This window comes from Onychostoma macrolepis, chromosome 24 (assembly GCF_012432095.1).
Source record: "Onychostoma macrolepis isolate SWU-2019 chromosome 24, ASM1243209v1, whole genome shotgun sequence".
Lineage (NCBI taxonomy): Eukaryota > Metazoa > Chordata > Actinopteri > Cypriniformes > Cyprinidae > Onychostoma > Onychostoma macrolepis.
In genome coordinates this window covers 23,286,786-23,307,089 of record NC_081178.1, presented here as the reverse complement: position 1 = coordinate 23,307,089, position 20,304 = coordinate 23,286,786, and positions in this window count along the sequence as shown.

Genomic DNA, 20,304 nt, shown 5'->3' with positions numbered 1-20,304 from the left:
AATTCTGCTGTGGCTTTGTAATTTTGTTTTGCACAATTGTTTGCAAAATTGTGCAAAAAAACAGACAGTATTAACTTCTTATTTACTGAAATGTTGTATAAAATCACATTTAAACTTGTGATGTTCGTGACAAAAACAACTCTAGCTGCTCGTGTGATACCGCTTATCATATGATATAAATATGACACAAAAACTTATACAGGGAGATTTTTTTTACCCCAGTATCTTGAATTTTAGGGCATAACTGCATTCATGGAGTTGTTGCCCTTCATCATATTTATCAACAGTCAGCTGTATGAAATGTAAGATAACATACAAGTCTGGGGGTGGGGCCAGTGCGTTAACTGCGTTAAAATATTTTAATCGCATTATTTTTCATAACTAATTAAGTTAATGTGTTAAACTGACAGCCCTAATTACATTACATTATATTATATTTTAAAGTGTCAATTAAAAAAAAACAAAAAAAACATAAAATGTGTTAATAATAATTACAATAAACAATTTTTACACAAATATAGTTTGTTAGCCCATAGTAGGTGATGTTGTAGATATGTAGAGTTAGAACTAGGTATTCTATTTCAGCACATCAAACACTACATTTATTTTGTTTTCTTCTCTCTAAAGAGACATTGATGTAGTTGTTTAGACAAAAGGCCCAGCACTGAGGGCCAAATGAATCAGAATTGAATCAGAATCAGGCTGTTTGTTGTATGCATAATTATGCTAATTGCATCTACTTCAAAAGACTCAATGTACTATAAACAAATAAATCCTCTCAAACCTCTCTCTTGGTTTTGTGAGGCCAAATGACCAACATAATGAGCTGAATGCAGGAGAAGCGTTTTTTCAACAGTTCTTTTAATCTGCACAGTAAACATTAGGCGTATAGGCCTTTTTGCACTAGTCTGCAAATCTCTGTAGTAATTAAAGGAATAGTCCACCGCACAATGAAAATTTGCTAAGATTTGCTTACCCTCAGGCCATCCAATTAGAACAAGATCAGAACAGATTTGGAGAAATGTAGCATTCCATCACTTGCTCACCAATGGATCCTCTGCAGTGAAGGGTGCCGTCAGAATGAGAGTCCAAACAGCTGATAAAACATCACAATAATGCACAAGTAATCCACCCCACTCCAGTCCAATAATTAATGTCTTGTGAAGCGAAAAGCTGTGTGTTTGTAAGAAATAAATCCATCAAGACATTTTAACTTCAGGCTAAATATGTGTTCACAATACATAATATTGCTTTCTCCTGTGAAAATCATCTTGTCTGAATCAGGAGAGAAATACGCACAGAACAAGCACTGTTTACAAGCAAAACCCGTCCAACACTAGTTGGACTCATTTTTATTATTATTATTTTATTTATTTTTTTATGTGTGGGAAACAGGGAATATATTTACTTTTTTCTACTGGAAATAAGAGTTCTTATTCAATAAGAACTTATATTTTGGCCAGAAATGCCTTTTTTTTTTTTTTTTTTTTAGGAAAACGCAGCTTTTCCCTTCACAAGATGCTAACTGATGGACTGTACGTAGTGGTGTGGATTTTGTGATGTTTTTATATCAGCCATTTGGACTCTCATTCTGACGGCACCCATTCACTGCAGAGGACCCATTAGTGAGCAATTAAAGTAATGATAGATTTCTCCAAATCTGTTGAAGAACAAGCAAACTCTTCATCTTGGATGGCTTAATTGTGAGTAAATGTTCTTTGAAAGTTATATTTTTACCTCAAAATATGTTATTAATTACTAACCATCATGTTGTTTCAAACCTTTATAATAACAAATAATGAGCTGTTTGTCACGCTTGGATATTGTATGGCTTTAGAAGTCAAGGAATATGGTGCATGAGTTGTATGCACTTTTATTCTGACACTTGGTGCTTGAGTAAATGATGATGAGATGTTCGTTTTTGGTACTCAGAATTGTTTTGGGATGAAAAGCAGGCGGCTGCATCGAATGCACGGTGGGTGAATCCGTAGGGGCTATTGTTCAGCGGGTGTAGCAGACATAGACCGGCTTTAGAGCCGTGCATAAATATCACACAACCCTTTCATTAAAGCACACAGACATAAGGCAGCTGGTAAAATCCCCCCCGTTTCAGATCTCAGCTGTTTTCTTCCTGTCTAGCCTGTCTTCCCTCGAGTCTCCTCCTCTCTCTGTAACATTGCTACAGTAAGGCGTCTCCCCTCCTCCCTTTACAGTGCTATGGAAACGCATCCCAGCCCTCGAGCATCTCAGAGGGCGGAGCTTGTATTCTACTAATTATGCATGGCACTTCCCGCTAATCAGTGTAGGATACGTGCCCAGATTTTTCTCCCTCCCAGCAGTTTTTGCATCAATATTTGCTCTCGGTGTTTAAACACACTTGCCGACTTTAAACTCTTCAGTCCGTTTAGCTCAAGTCTAATATTTTCCAGTGACTCACAAAGGTTATTCCTCAAGTGTTTAAATTGAAGTCACTTGAATATCAAGCATGGAGATGTTCGGAATGCTGCAGTGAGATGTTAGAAGTAGGCTACATGTATCTGAGTCTGTGCCACACACAAACAAAAACTGTTCTCAGATGATTAGTGTTTTTATGCGGTCGAGACGAGGAGGAATTATTCCCATGGCATCGCTGCAGCTGCTGTATGTTGTTGGGTGAGGAGCTGCCACATGAAAGGGAAGCCCTTATGAATATGCAAAAAGGGGTGTGGCTGCTGAACGTGTTTGGAGCGTATCTGATGACCTGAATGGAGATCGGAATTAAATTGAATTAGATTTCATTTAATTAAAAAATAAATAAATAAATAAAAAAATAAAAAGTTTCAAATGGACAGGAAAAGGCAATTTGAAAAGATACAAATAAGTACAGAATAATAATAATAATAATAATAATAATATATATATATATATATATATATATATATATATATATATATATATATATAATTTTTTTTTTTTTTGAAGGATCATGTGACATTGTAGACTGGAGCAATGTTGCTGAAAATTCAGCCTTGACTTAGAAATAAGTTATACTTTTTAATATATTCATATGGAAAACCATTCTTTTACACTGTGATATTTCACAATATTGCGGTTTTTACAGTATTTTTGATCACATAAATGCAGCCTTGGTGAGCAGATGGAACCTATTTAAAAAAAAAAAAATTAAAAAACTTACCTGTGAGTGTGCATGTTATAAAATAATTTATTGATTAGTTTAAAGCTTTAAACTAATCAATAAATTATTTTATAACATGCACAGAGGTTATCTCTGTTGTCTGTGTCTTCCTTCAGTGTGGAAATTGTATCTGGTTCGGTTATCATATTGGGTAGACTGTGTGTAATGCATAGTGTGCGTATTGTGTTGCCGAGTGTAAATGTCAGGAAGGCAGGGTGGCGCTGGCACAGATGGCATCACAGTCAGACCTGCTTCCTTACCAGCATGACACGCACACAAATTCTCACACACTGCAGTAGGAAAACCATTCCTCAAGTTACTCGCGTATCTGAAAATAAAGTCTCCAGGATTCACTCAAGATGTCCCAGATTAGACATGGTTACCGTTAGCTGATCCTTCACTAGAAGAACACAGTAACTTTATCAGGACAATATGTGCTACTTGCTTAACACCTTAGATTTTGTCAGCTGATAGCATCATCTGAAAACCATTTAGTGTTGAAGATGTGCTGCAAATGTTAGCGGACACACTGTATATAGTGGTGCTATTTATTTAATTTAAATATATTTTTAAAATATTTATTTATTATATATTTCAGTATTTTAAATTTAATATTGAATCGTTTAATTAAAATTAGTAATTATGTTGGCTTGACAACATGCTGATCTACTGTTTCTTCTTCTTCTGAGACTAAACTTTAAACAGTATCTCCTTTTTTATAAAATCAGTTAATTAGAGATGCTTTTTTTCAATAAATGACTGTTAAATTGTTTTTCCCTCAGCATTTAGACAGGCTCGTATAACCCCACTACTTAAGAAACCCACCCTTAACCCATCTTTTTTAGAGAACTACAGTTCCCTTCTTCCTTTCACTGAAAAAACACTTGAGAGAGTTTTTAAACCACAACCACCAAAATCAGCTCAAACTTTTGACTCAGGATGCTTTATCTTTTCCAACAGACAATCAAAACTAAATGTCCTAGAGACTTTTATAGAGGGGGTCAAAACTTTTTGTACAGTAACAGATTTACTAACAGCTTACGCCAGCGCATACAGCCTTTTGCCGTTAAAATAATATTGTCAGGATTTACTAAAGACGCGCAGTGACGAATTAGCGCTGAAAATGTGTGAACAGTTATTTTTACGCCTGACCTTATTGAATATGCATTTGTAGGAGTTTCCCTTTCAGACGCAAAATTCATGGGTGGAGAGTATTAAAATGAATCACGCAACGTGTGAAAACCGTAGTTTTGCTACTACAAATACCATTGTTAAACTTTGGTTAGTGGAGTGAATGGGGGAAACCGATTCTCTAGGATTGACCCTGCAGGTTCCTAGAACTATACGGTGCAAATTAAAGCCCCTATGGTTAAGTTGTGGTTATCATCGTTTAACTACAACAACCGTTTTTTTTGTTTGTTTGTTTTTTTCTCCATTGTTAATTTTTGTAAGGGAAAACATGCTAGTAACATGCTAAATCATGCTAGTAATTTGCTAAAACATGTTAGCAATGTTACATCATCCTAGCACCATATAAAAATGCTAACAATGTGTTGAATCATGCAATCGACGTGTTAAAAGTGCTAGAAACATGTTAGCAACATGTTAATTCATCTTAGAAACATTAGCAACGTGCTAAATCATGTGCACAACATGTTAAATCATGTTAGCAACAGGTTAAAACAGCATAATGTTAATTCACGTTAGAAACAGGCTAGCAATGTGTTAAATCATGTTAAAACAGTTAACATTGGGTTAAATCATGTTAGCTGTGTTACATTATATTAGAAACATTTTATTGACTTATGGTAAAATCTTCAAACTTAAAGCTTCTCAGAATTATTTAAAACTTTCGGACAGAGCTTTGTCAAGCAATCATTAAAGTTTGTAATCACACTTCGCTAATACGTGATTTTATTTGAGTGGGGTTTTTTGCCTTAAATGTTGTCTTTGTTTGTTTTGCTGAGCTTTCTACTGCCCATTAAATATTACAGTTATTAAATGTGTCTTACTCTAACCTTTCTTCATTGACACGCACACACACACACTCAGCATATGTGTGAAGCTTCATTGAGCTTGTGTTGTGATCAGGCACCTGTTAACACCTCAGCACTGCACAGATTCTGATCTGGGCTCTAATGCCCTCAGCAGGTGCCGCTGGCCTGTTTTCTGCCCACACATTAACACGACTCGCAGCTGCCACACCGCACTGGCACACGCCGCACTGTTTGGACAGCTTGCTCACCATCACACTCAGGAAGCTCTCTGATATCAGCCGTGCAGATTAATGAGCGCCTTTTCATTGCGTTTTAGTTGGCTGTGTGTGAGATTGTATTGATTTATATTCTTTGAGGGCTGAGTAACCCTGATCTTCAGCTAATTTTAGCTGAGAACAATAAGCATGTAGAACAACTAGCGTAGATTTCAGAATCTGTTTAAACAAACCTTTCATTTCCAAGTGCATGAGGAGCATTGATGTTTCAGAGAAGGAAATTATGCTTTTAAGGGTGAACTTATTGGATGTACTCATTTCATTTCACAGTAATATTGTGAAATAATATTATTACAATTTCAAAACACTGGTTTTCTATTCTAAAATATTTTAAAATGTCTTTTATTTCAGTGATGCAAAGATTAATTTTCAGCATCATTACTCGAGTATTCAGTGTCACATGATCCTTCAGAGATTATATATGTGAATATGAATACTTGAGCAATGATGCTTGCAATTGTTGTTGTAATTTTAAATAATTATTTATTTCCCTTTTAGCTAAAAACAATTTTTTTTTTTGGCGTGTGTTCACCTGTTAAAACACAGTAGCTCCAGCTGTCCACTTTCATGTGTGTTTGCCCAGTGATAGTGCAGAGGGTGGTCAGTGGGGAGGAAGCACTGAGGGGTCGTTCTCCTGCTGTGATGTTTCCTGATGGTCCTCATCACACAATCTCATTCATCAAAAATAACTACTTTTTCCACATCTGAAGTGACTTTTCTGCTCATATAACCATGATACAATACCCAACAATTAACCAATAATTTTCGTATCCATCTATTTTGATCTCATGATCCAATCAAATCGGGTCTCGCTCAAATCCTGATGGTTAAAATCATGTCACACCCTACCTTTAACTTTTACTTGCATACACTATATAGACAACAATATTAGACCATTACTCCATCAGGGACCTTAATGATATTGCATTCTAAATACATAAACATTAATATGGAGTTGGTCCCTCATTTGTTGCTATAACAGCGTCCACTCTTCTGAGAAGGTGTTCCTCTAGAATAAATTTAGGTAGGGCCCTGTGAAATCTTATTTTATTTTTTTATTTTTTTTTATTTTTTTTTCCAAATTCAGGTTTTTTTTTTTTTCCTCAGTTTAAATTTTTCTGATTTCTGTTTTTACTATTTTATTTATTTATTTATTTCTATACTGTTTTAATGGTTAAATTAAATTGTATTAATCAAAAAGCATGTTAAGGTAATTAAAATCATGAAACTTACAATTTACATTTAGTCATTTAGCAGACGCTTTTATCCAAAGTGACTTACAAATGAGGACAATGGAAGCAATCAAAATCAACAAAAAATCACTTAGCTTAACGCAGTACACGTAGCAAGGTTTTTTTTAAATTATATAATGAAAAGTAAACAGAATAGAAAAAGAATAGAGCAAGCTAGTGTTGGAGGCCTTTTTTGATTTTGTTAATTGTATAATAATAAAAAAGAAAACATAACATTCTGCTTTTTATCTACAAATTGTTTAAGGCCATTTCGCGATTTCAATCATCATACAGTAACCAGCATCAACCACCTCTTCCTCTTCTCATTGGAGACATGAGATGCATTACTAAACAGTCTCTCGCTGTCAGTGTTTCTTGCTTGTAATGATTTTTTGCATCTTTCTCTGACAGTTTTAAATACTTCCACACTGCAGACATGTTTGTTGCATTAGTGTGCACCTCTATTTGATCGTGTCACGTCATTGTTCGGTCTTTTCGCTTATTTCGGTTGCCGAACATTCGGTGCATCCCTAATAGAGAGCGCTAGAGTTAGAGGGTCAAATAAAGATGGAAGAGATGTGTTTTTAGCCGATTCTTGAAGATGGCTAAGGACTCAGCTGCTCGGATTGAGTTGGACAGGTCATTCCACCAGGAGGGAACATTTAATGTAAAAGTCTGTGAAAGTGATTTTGTGCCTCTTTGGGATGCACAATAAAGCAACGTTCACTTGCAGAGTGCAAGCTTCTAGAGGCACATACTTCTGAAGTAATGAATTTAGGTAAACAGGTGCAGAGCCAGTTGTAGTTTTGTAGCCAAACATTAATGCCTTCAATTTTATGAGAGGAGCTATTGGTAGCCAGTGCAAATTAATAAACAGAGGTGTGACGTGTATTCTTTCTGGCTCATTAAAAATTTGAAAGGTTAAAGGTTTGATAGAACTGGCTGGAAGACCTGCCAAGAGAGCATTGCAATAGTCCAGCCTGGACAGAACTGGGAGTTCACAAGGAGTTGTGAAGCATGTTCTGAAAGAAAGGACCTGATCTTCTTGATGTTGAACAAAGCAAATCTGCAGTTTTAGCAATGTGGTTTGTGAAAGTCAGCTGATCATCAATCATAACTCCAAGGTTTCTGGCTGTTTTTGAAGGAGTTATGTTTGATGTGCCTAACTGGAAGGTGAAATTGTGATGAAACTATGGGTTTGATGGAACCACAAGCAGTTCTGTCTTGGCAAGGTTGAGTTGAAGGTGATGGTCCTTCATCCAGCAAGAAATGTCTGTTAGACAAGCTGAGATGCGAGCAGCTATTGTTGGATCATCAGGATGGAATGAGAGGTAGAGTTGAGTGTCATCAGCAAAGCAGTGATATGAAAAGCCATGTTTCTGAATGACAGAACCTTCTGATGTAGACCGAAGAGAAGTGGCCCAAGAACTGAGCCCTGAGGCACCCCAGTAGTTAGATGTTGAGTCCTTGGAGGACCTATCTGAGAGGTAAGACTCAAACCACTGGAGTGCGGTTCCTGAGATGCCCTTTGCCAATAGGGTTGACAGGAGGATCTGGTGGTTAACCGTGTCAAAAGCAGGGGACAGTGCTGTGGAATCTGCTCTTGCCAGTCTTAGGGCTACAACAACTGAGAGCAAGGTAGTCTCGGTTGAATGTCCACTTCTGAAACCAGACTGGTTTCTGTCGAGGAGGTTGGTCTGTGTGAGAAAGGCAGAGACTTGGTTGAACACAGCTTTCTCAAGTGTTTTTGCAGTGAAAGGAAGAAGGGAACTGTAGTTCTCTTTAAAAAAAAAAAAAAAAAAAAAAAATGGGTTAAGGGTGGGTTTCTACGAGCCTGTCTGAATGCTGAGGGAAAGACAATTTAACAGCCATTTATTTAAAAAAAACATCTCTAATTTATTGATTTCATAAAAAAAAAAAATATATATATTATTTTTTTTCTAAAATACTCTGTAATAACATTTTTTCTGCTAAATAAATTCCGGTAAAAATTATTCTGGTAAATATTCCTTAAATTATGTTTTAATAATAATTGTATTATTAGTTGTAGTACTATCAATACATTAAGTAATATGTTTCTGTCACAGTTTCTTCAAGTTAAACAGAACTTTTACTTTGACGGGTTGCTGTGAAGACCTTTAAGTTTCCGTTTGTATATATGATGTTGTTTTTTTCTCAAAAGAAATGGTAAAATGCTCATGACTTTCAGATCAGTTCTGAAAACAGCAGGAGCGTCACACGCACTTTAGTATGTGTAGTAAATGAAACCGTGCTTTTGCCCCATTCATTCACACAGAACATGCAGGATTTATATATAAATCGTCTTTTTGCAGCTTAATATTAACATACACTAGTCCATATCGTGTTTTGATTTAAGTGTATTGACCTACTTTTGGATTTATTCATCCAAAAGTAGGCAAATTACATGACATTCCATGTTATACATTAAATTTTGTTTTTATGACTGGATTCCGCGATTCCGTCTACATTTTCCACATTGTAGAAATTGTATGGCCCTTTTTAGGAGTGTTTTTGTGGGAATGTTTGCCTATTCATCCAGTACAGCATTTGTGAGGTCAGGCATTGATGTTGGATGAGAAGATCTGGCTCACAATCTCGGTTCCAATTCAGCCCAAAGGTGTTTGATGGGGTTGAGGTCAGGGCTCTGTGTGGACCAGTTCAAGTTCTTCCACACCAAACTCATCCAACCATTTCTTTATGGACCTTGCTTTGTTTACTGGGGCCTTGTTTCTCTTCACTGGAAGTAAGTCCAACCCCTGATAAACAGCCCAATAGCATTATCCCTCCTCCAACAAACTTTACAGCTGGCACAATGCAGTCAGGCAGGTAGCGTTCTCCTGGCATCCATCAAACCCAGACTGACAAACAAGGAAGCATGATTAGTCACAGAACAGATTTCCACTGCTCCAGAGTCCAGTGTCGGCATACTTTACACAAATCCATCCAGTGCTTTGCATTGTACTTGGGGATGTGAGGCTTGGAAACTCATTCCACGAAGCCGCTGTCACACAGTTTTTGTGCTGATATTATTGCCAAAGGTAGTTTGGATCTCTTCAGCTATGGAATCAGCAGAGCGTTGGTGACTTTTTACGCACCATGTGTTTCAGCACTCAGTAACTCAGCTCTGTGACTTTACATGGTCAACTGCAAGTGGACGTGTTTAGGAACAGCAGCAATTTAGCCATGAAGCAGAAGACCATGGAATATCTAGCAGGGATGAAATATCACAAACTGACTTACTGCAAAAGTGGCATCATGTCACAGTACCATGCTTGAATTCACTGAGCTCTTCAGAATGGCTCATTTTCTTTTCACAAATGTTTGTAAATGTAGACTGCATGGCTAGGTGCTTGATTTTCTACACTTGTGGCGACAGGTCTGATTGAACCACCTGAATTCAACAATTAAAGGGATAGTTCACCCACAAATAGAAATTGTCATCATTAAATTGTTCCAAACCTATGTGAGTTTCATTCTTCTTTTGAGCACAAAAGATGATGTTTTGAAAAATGTTGGTGACCAAACAATTGACGGTAGCCATTGACTTCCATAGTATGGAAAAAAAAAATACAATGGAAGTTAATGGCTACCGTAAACTGTTTGATTACCAAGATTTTTCAAAATATCATCTTTTGTGTTTAACAGAAGAAAGAAGCTCATACATGTTTGGAACAACTTGAGGGTGATTAAATGATGACAGAATTTTTATTTTATTTTATTTTATTAATTTATTTATTTTTAGGGGGCATGTCCCAATACTTTTGTCCATATAATGTAAGATAAATGACCTAGAAATATAGTAGAATCTTAAACATTATTTGCTTAAAGTGACCAAATACAGTAGATGTGTTCTCATAGAGATGTACAGAGGCAGTGCTGCTAGCAGAACCATTAATAGAGAGCAAGTCCGCTATCCTTTATCTGGTGTTTCCATGGTATTGCTGCCCAGGCGACAGGCGAGGACGCAACGACAAGACAGAACAAAGTATTACCACAGGCTAATTACTGCTCTCCACCCTGCTGAACACTCAAACACACACACACACACCGCTGTTTCATCATCCATATCCAACTGTCAGGATGCTCCACATATTTACTTGATGTGGTAGTTATCCACATCATTGCACATATAGCTTATGAATATCTCAGTTTCAAAAGAATGATGACCCCTTAGGATTTGCAGTATGTTTCAGAGACTGTTTTTGAGAGAATCTTGTGAATAACAGACTAAAGTTTATGCAGTGGAGCTGTTTGAATAAAGCCTATAGTTTCTCTCTGGTGTGGGAAACACAATTGACTTTCCTTCCTCTCTAATGGCTGCAGTGCGTCAGCGTGTTCACAGCGCAATCCTTTGATTTATTTAACCCTTTTTGAAAAGCACTGCTGGAGATGAGGGTGTTGGCCGTTCTGTTGAGAATGAGTGTGTGGTTTGTATCCAGATGCAACCACATACGCTCCTCTGCTCTTTTCTTAATTTTCATTAAAGGAATAGTTGACCAACATTCAATTTATGTAATCACTTACTCACTGTCATGCAGCTTCATACCAGTATGATTTTTCCTTCTTTTTGTGGAGCACAGAAGTTTAGCAGAATGCTCAACCTGCTCTTTTCCATACAATGAAAACATACAGTGACCAGGACTGTCAGATCTGGTATTTAGTGTTATTGATATACTGTTATAGTATTTATTAATATTTCGAATTAGCTTTTATTTTTATATTTTTAAGTTCAGGAATTTTTGGGTTTAGTATTATTATTAGTAGTAGTAGTAGTAGTAGTAAATAATTTATGTATTACTTATTGAAGTTATTTTTATTTCAATTAATTTTTTTAATAGTTTTATTACTTAAAATATATTTTAGTTACACTGTAAAAAGAATGGAAATATGAGCGCTATAGTGGGCGCCAAGATGTTTAGTTAATATCACACAATTTAAGATTTAAATTGTGGTCTTGCTGCTTGAAAATATGAAAATAGAAAATTTCTAATGTGACAAAGCCTTAAAACATTTGGGCTACATACCTACAGTGTTGTTCAAAAGTTTGGGACCAGTAAGATTTTTACTTATTTTTATAAAAAAAAAAGAAAAAAAAAAGTGAAATATTATTGCAATTTAAAATACCAGTTTTCTATTTGAATATACTTTAAAATATAATGTATTCCTATGAAGCAATGCTGAATTTTCAGTATCATTACTCCAGTCTTCAGTGTCACATGATCTTTCAGAAATCATTCTAATATGGAAGGAGTCGTGCTGCTTAATATTTTTTGGGGGGAACTGTAATACTTTTTTCAGGATTCTTTGATAAATAAAAAGTTGAACAGTGTTTATTCAAAATATATTTTTTTACAATATACACTACTATTCAAAAGTTTGGGGTCAGTAATTTCCTTTTTGTTCTTTTTAAGAAATTAATATTTTAAGCAAGGATGTCTTAAATGGATAAGAAGTGATAGTAAATGCTTACATTGTTAGAAAATATTTCTATTTTGAATAAATGCTGTACTTTTTTTATTTTTTATTCATCAAAAAATCAAAGAAAAAGTATCACACATTTCAAAAATAGTAAGCCGCACAACAGTTTCAACACTGAATTAATAATAATTTAATTTTTTCTTTTCCCTGTATTACAGCCTTGATGAGCATAAGAAACTCCATTTAAAAAAAAAAAAAAAATATATATATATATATATATATATATATATATATATATATATATATATATATATATATATATATATATATATATATATATATATATATATATATATATATATATATATATATATATATATATTACTGGTCTCAAACTTTTGAATGGATTCATTCATTCATTCATTTTGTAATTTTGCCAAACAAAACAGCAGCTTGGACGTTCTGCGAAACATCTCCTTTGTGTAACACAGAACAAGTTTGCAACTACATGAAGGTTAATAATAATGACATAAATTAATTTTTGGAATGAACTTTTTAATGATTATTAGACTATTAAACCCCTCTTTCCGTGCCATCTGCAAAGCTAAAATGGATGAGGTTTTGGCCCAATCTGTTGTACTGGCTTCCTTCAATTTAAGACTTCCCAAACCATTGCGTGTGCACACAAAAGCAGTGTTTTCTTTTTATGCAGAGCACCATTGTTTACACAACAGCTTTCAATGACCGCCAAAATATTATATCCAAAGAGAGGATATGATGTCGTCTCCTGACAGGAATTGAGCTCACAGGAAGTGTGATTGGGTCATGTGGCAGGCTGCAGATGGCTCATTTGCACCAGATAATGATTCGAACAGAAATATCATCACCATCCAACTGTCTGCCCCATTAGACTTTGGGCACAAGGGCTGATTGAGGATGCAGACGCAATCTCACATATTTGTTATCATATTTGATTTATCGACAATCCATGCAGGCATGCACTGGAATAACTATTTGTGCAGTGTAAAGGTTCAGTGCAGGATTACAGTGAGGAAACAGCACTCGTCTCGGTCTCCTATATGTCACTTCCTCTCGTCTGAGGATGTTGTTTGCTGTTTGTGTTGAGTGACCACCCTGTGTGTTTGTGCATGTCCATTTTAGCCTGTTGAGGACCAGTGTTGTTATTGTTAATTGAAATTAAATCTATGAAAGATTGTTTTTGATAATTGAAATAAAACTGAAATGAAATGAAATATTAATATTGGATGTAAAACTTAAATCTAAACGTCTGAAACAAAAATAAGAAATGTTTTAGAATGCTGATGACCAGTGTTGTTACTGTTAACCAGTGTTAATTTTGGCAGGCATTTTTGATTTAGTCTTTATCTTGAGACGAAAATGCTTAATAGTCTTAATAGACGAAAAGTCATTGTATTTTTGTCTAAGTGCAGTTAACAACATTTATTTTGGTAGATATTTTATATGTAGTATTCAAACAAAAATAGGCATCAATTCTTCTCTCTTTAGACCAAATCAATTAAGCTTATGAGAAATTTGAATCAAGGATTGAATTTGGAAAAACTGGAATAAATGTAATTTTTTTTGTAGAGATACAAATTAAACTCATTTTTCAGATACAGTAGCTTTGCTTAAGTATACATTTATTTAACATCTTTTGTTGGTTAACATTTATGACACGGATACTTAGGAATGCTGTCCCTTTAAGACAGAAGGCATGCATGTAATACTGACACATTCACCCATCTTTTTACGCTCACTTAAGCCATAACTGACTGTATTTATGTGAGATACTCTGATTCTACACGATAGACACAGGACTGCTGTGTGTGTATTTGAGCGCTGAGAACTGATCGCGTGCTGTATGAGACTGAAGAAGTGGAGCGTGCGCGAGAGAGAGAGAGCACTTCTATCAGCGCGATTCCGCCTATCCCGCCTTCACTAACTTTAAGTTAATTGACAACGAATTGTGACTCCCGGGAAAAACGGGACGACTGGTCGCCCTGTCTCTCGGGTTTTGGTAGCCTATCCGTCCACTGCGGCTGCCATACTGAGACTAGATATAAACACCCCTCATCTGATTGTAATCCAATGACAGAGACGCACATTTTGAAAGACAAGACAGTTAACGTAGCCTATAGGATGTATTTTGAATGTCCGGTAGTCCTCAAATAACATTTTAGTCCCGTCTCGTCTTTTTAATGAAGACACGGCATAAATTTCGTCATAGTTTTTATCATCAGATATTAATTTTAGCTTATCAACGTCTGGTCTTAGTCACAGAAAAAAGGTTCGTTGATGAATATTTTTCGTCATCGTCTTCGTCGATGAAAATTAACACTGCTGTTAACCAAAATGAAACCCATTAAAGACTTTGCTGCAGTTGGAATTGAACTGCTGGTTTCGTCTGGCCAGAGGAGAACCGGCCCCCCGACTGAGCCTGGTTTCTCCCAAGGTTTTTTCTCCATTCTGTCACTGATGGAGTTTTGGTTCCTTGCCGCTGTCGCCTCTGGCTTGCTTAGTTGTGGACACTTCATTTCCAATTTTTGAACTGAGCTGGATGATGACATCATTGAATTAAATAATGAAATGCCTTTAACTGAAAATTGAGTTTTTAATCTTGTAATTTTACATTATTGACACTATTTTCCTATTCTGATATTGGAAAGTTGCTTTGACACAATCTGTATTGTTAAAAGTGCTATATAAATAAAGGTGGCTTGACTTGACTAAAAATTGATTTAGTTAATTGAAATAAAGTATAAACCTAATGAATATACAGTATCTCAGAGAAGTGAGTACACCCCTCACATTTTTGTAAATATTTTTATTTTAAATATACTCACTTTTGTAGCCAGCGGTTTAGACATTAATGGCTGTTTGTTGAGTTATCTTGAGGTGAACAGCAAATTTACACTGTTATACAAGCTGTACACTCACTACTTTACATTGTAGCAAAGTGTCATTTCTTCAGTGTTGTCACATGAAAAGATATAATAAAATATTTACAAAAATATGAGGGGTGTACTCACTTCTGTGAGATACTGTAGATATTCAATGGAAAAACTACCTCAAATGAAAAAATCCCTCAAACGAAAATGAGAAATATTGCCCAAGGGAGCTAACTGAAATACAAATTAAGTTGAAGTACAAAAAAAAAAAAAAAAAAAAACCAGAATGAAACTGAAATTGACAAAAAAAAAAAAGAACCTAATAAAAAAGACAAAAAGCACATAAGAAAATGACTAAAACATAAACTAATTCAAATGAAAACTGCAAATTAAAAAAATAAAAAATAAAACCAGTTTTAAAATTTGTATAATACTATAACGGTATATACATAATCTTTTAAGGATGCGAGGAAGGTGGGGTTTTTAGAAATGATCAAAATGATTCGCCATACTTTTCAGTCTGATTTTTCCATGAATCTGTCAGTCCACTTTACAAAAATGGTCTGAATGATTTGTTTAACCCAGTTTGACTCAATCATCTGGTTACAACAGTTTAGATTCATTGTAATTGCATGGGAAATTACAAGAAATTGTATTCAAGAAATTCATACATGTTTGAAACTGAATTGAAAATAAATTTAAATTTTTAAATAAACTCTTCCTTAAAGGAGTCATCGGATGCAAAATTCACTTTTCAAGTTGTTTGAACATAAATGTGTGTTGGAAGTGTGTGTACACATCTATCCTATAATGATAAAAATCCACCCAAATCAGGCTGTTCTGTGATTCCTGTCAGAATGAAGTAGTTCTGCACATTATTATGTTAATTTAAAACGTATAAATATTACTGTCTTAATTGTTTAGATTTTTAGAAGGCACATCAACTTCTTTCTCATTTACAACTCTGTGTTTGCTGCGTAAAAACATGAGTTGATATTTGCATTGATCTGACCATAAACAGCAAGAAAGGCTATTTGGAAATGCAAATTCATTCTCTGCCACGAGGTGGCGCTTTAGGAGCGCTGAAATATTGAGGTTTCCCCGGAAACGCTGTACACAAAGCAGCTCTGCGCTCATAAACGCTGCTTTATCAGGAATTATAGTTAAGATGAAATTAAAATGCCAACAACACGTTTCCGAGGACAGTCGGTTACCTTCAGATACATTCACATAAAGACATCCGTGCCGCGTTTTGACTTGAAATGTGCAGCGCTCATTATTTATTCAATGACATCATTTGCCTTTTGAAGTTTAATCCTGAAAACACAATAGCCCCGGGACGTCGGGCTAGCGATTTTGCGAGCCCTGACCTTACCTTAGACCTGCCCTGAGTGAACTGTAAACAGTCCGACCGCCATTGTGTCAACTCCGGTGCAGGGGAAGACAAGATGTCTCAGATTAAGTGATTGCGGTGTTTTGTTGTTGGATGTAATAATGAACATAGCATCTCGACATCTGAGCCGCTGAAGACGCAGAGGATTAACGTTACTTTCGTTTTGAAGGGAATGTGCCGATCCCCAATCTTCCTAAATGCGTCTATGTTCACACGAATCATTCGTGATCCAGCCTCACCTACAGAAGAAGCGAGTATAACGGTTTTTTAGGAATCTTTGGAAATCGGCTTTCCTAATAACGTGCTAGTTAGCCAGTTTCGCGGTTAAAGTAAACAGTACTGCTCGTCACCCCACGGAAGAGAGGGGTGGGGTCTGCAGAGCTCATTAGCATTTAAAGCAACATGGACTAAAAAAATGGCTTGATGAAAACGGAGCTAATTTTGGCAGGGTAAATAAGGTGTTTTTTACACTACCATTGAGAAATTTTAACCAAGGTATGTTATAGACTTTTCATTAAGACCCTAAAGAATCATATCAACTTGTGGAAAATGGGCATCCTTTGACCCCTTTAAGTAAACTGCATCAAATAGAAGAAAGGAAGGAAGAAAGTAAGGAAATTGCAAATAAAGACTTCTCTAGAAGTATCAAATGTTCCCCTTTCTATTGGTTGACAGACATGTAGTCTCGATCCAAACTCACTCTATTTGAGTCAGTGTTATGTTCAGCCCAGTTGACCATTCAAATAAACAGATTGCAGTTTCATTCTGTGCCTGTAGTGCTGTAGAAACACACACTTCACCTTTAACTCTGATGATGGAGATGAATGGCTTTGTTGATGTTATGATGGGCTTCATTTTGTCTGTGCTGTCTGTCAGGCACATCTCATTTAGTTTCATTAACTGCCCATGTCGTTTCCGGGGTTGGGAAGCAAATCATGTTTTTCCTCTGTATCAGCCAGGAGAAAAATAAATCAAGAAACAAAGTCCAGTTTAAAGTTGCATTTCTTGTCTTCACGACAGGGATCCAAATGGAATGCACTGGCTATGATTTAATTGGAATTTTGAATACTGAATACTGTGCAGTATATCCACTTGTGTATTATGTGTTTAGTCTATAGGTCTGCGCAAAGTGGTAGGTATTACATAGTGACAGCTAGCCAGCTACTGGCCTGGCATGCATGGTACAGCATTCTTAGTTGGTTTTGTGGATCCATGAGGATCATTTTGACAATGATAGACTCATCTATTGTTATATATAGACTTGTCTAAATGCAAAACTGCAAAGGAAAAACTTTTTCATTGCTGTTGTGTAAAAGTACCCTTAGCAATCAGCACTGAAATGGAGTTCATCATCTCTGTTCATGTTCATCTGTGAGAGGAATAGTCAGGCTGACACAGCTCTCTCAGACTCTGTTAGTGAACAGTCAAGATTTGCATCCTCCGGTGTGCATGAAAGAAGCAGGCTGGTGTCTTGTGAGAGTTGAGCGAGTTCAGTGAGATGTCTGTCAGCATCAGCGCAGAGCTCACTGAACACCTCCATTATGCTGGATGCACTCTCAAACACTGTTTTCTCAGAAATCTCACACCCTGGAGACTTTAAAGTGCACAGAACTGGAAGTTAAGAAATGTTCTGTTAAAAAAAGACCCTCAGTTTTAAAAGCAAATCACAATTGTGTTTAGAAAAATAATAACTTACAAAGGAGTTGCATGCATGCGAAGCATTTCAGAGGTTTAAATGTGCTTTTTTGTTTTTGTAAAGTGATAATATTAATAATGTATATTAATATAAGATTTTAAACGTTTAAATAAAAAAATAAGTTTAAACAATTTTATTAATATTATATTGTTAATAATATGTTTTTAATATTGTGGTTATTGGGTACTCCATTTTAACCTCAGATACAAAAAAAAAAATTAATAAAAAAAAATTAGTAGAGAACTTGGTAAAATGTATGCCATTGAATAAATATAAAATAAAATAAATTTATTTAAGGTTGATTCTACATTATTTGGGATTTCATTGTGTAAATATATTAATGATAAAACAAGTTTTAATGTTAGAATTAATTTAAAATCTGATTGTAATTAATCACCGAAAACTGCAATAATCAATTTAAAAAAAATAATAATTTTCAGCCCTAATTTTAACGTGTCACATCATATTGAACTTTTTTTTTTTTAAATTACAGTGGTGGCCAAAATTGGTAGAACACTTGGCACATTTAAGAGGTTTCATTTGTTTTTGTTGAATTCTCCATTACCGTACCCATAAAGGCCAATTCACACCGCACAGACAAACGCCAACAAACAAGTTGGCTCAATTTAGCTGTTGGATTTTGAATTTTATTAAAAATAACTGTCATGTTTACACTGCCCCAACAAACACCAACAAACAAAATCACAGAGAATCAAGTAACACCGTGTCTACACCGGGCGCAACAGTTGTCGCCGATGGCTGATAGACATCACGACCCCCCCCCATCCCCCCTGCAATCCGCCGCATCCCAATACCGTGTTTGGAAAGAAAATGACGTGTACTATGGAACCCCTAAAGGGAATAAATACGAGATGGGAGGAAAATACATATTTCAATACTTTGTCTCGCAGTTATATCATTGGGTAATTATACTGTATTATATATAATTGCGGGAATCAGGGAGCCGCTATTATGCCTGGCATTGAAACTGGCTTTTGAATGCACGATCGCTTTTTAGTTTCACTTTCGATATTCACGGTCACGTGTGAATTACTCTGTTTATACTATGGAGTACTTACCACACATTTTACAAGATTAGATGTTTGTCAGTGGTGCTGAGGATTTGCAAACCATTCGCCATCGTCCTCAGTCATCTCTCCTTACTCTGTTTATGTGGTAAGTGAAATTTTATGTACTGTAATGTAACAGGCAACCGTTAGGAATCGTTATGTGTTTCCCGTGTCTTTCTGAATATGGATTCACACTTCCGGCACACCCCTAACTCCCCCGCCCCGATGTCATCGTCCATCGCAACATTTCACTGTAGACATCGTCCGGTGCCAATTTTGTAGACATCACAACAACCCTATAATCAATAGAACCTCTGTTGTATTTTGTCGCGCCGCTCACGTCCGGTGTAGATGGTGTAAGTCTGACTGGGGACGAAACGAAACTGATGATCCTGTAACCACAATCAAAATTTTACTGTTATTAATGTCTTTGCGTGTCAATCTTTGCCTGAAAAGACGGCAAATAAAACGAAAGAGGCTGTGGGTGAAGCACGCTTTGAGTGAAATATGCGCATCATCATGGCAGCGGGTCATGGCCACGTCAGATTACGTCAGCGTTTGTTGGAAAATCATTTCACACTGCTCAGACATTACGACCCAACAAACGCCGATTTAAGCATGTTTAGTCGGGTGAAAACAAACTCCAACCAACGCCAACAGACGCTGACAGGGGTAACACACTGATCCAACAAACTCCAACAGACTAGTTTGTGGGTGTTTGTTGGCGTTTGTCTGTGCAATGTGAATTGGCCTTAAAATAAACTATTTCCGGAACTACCTGCGATGGAATGAATCTGCTGGAACATTGAAAATGATGGACTGGCCCCTCAAAGTCCGGACCTCAACCCCATTGAGCTAATTTGGGGAGAGTTGGAAAATAAACTGGACAGATCTATTGTACATGCAAAGGAAAGCCTTTGGCTTAAGTTACAGACTAACATTAGTGTTGAAGTTCTCAGGAAATATATTGACACTATGCCAGAGAGATGTGCTGCTGTAATTGCTGCAAAAGGTGGACATACCAAATATTAAAATTAAATGTGGATAAAAACAGTATGACTCGCTTCATCTGATATGTGCTCAGAGCAACCGTCTGCATGTGTCATGAACATTATGAA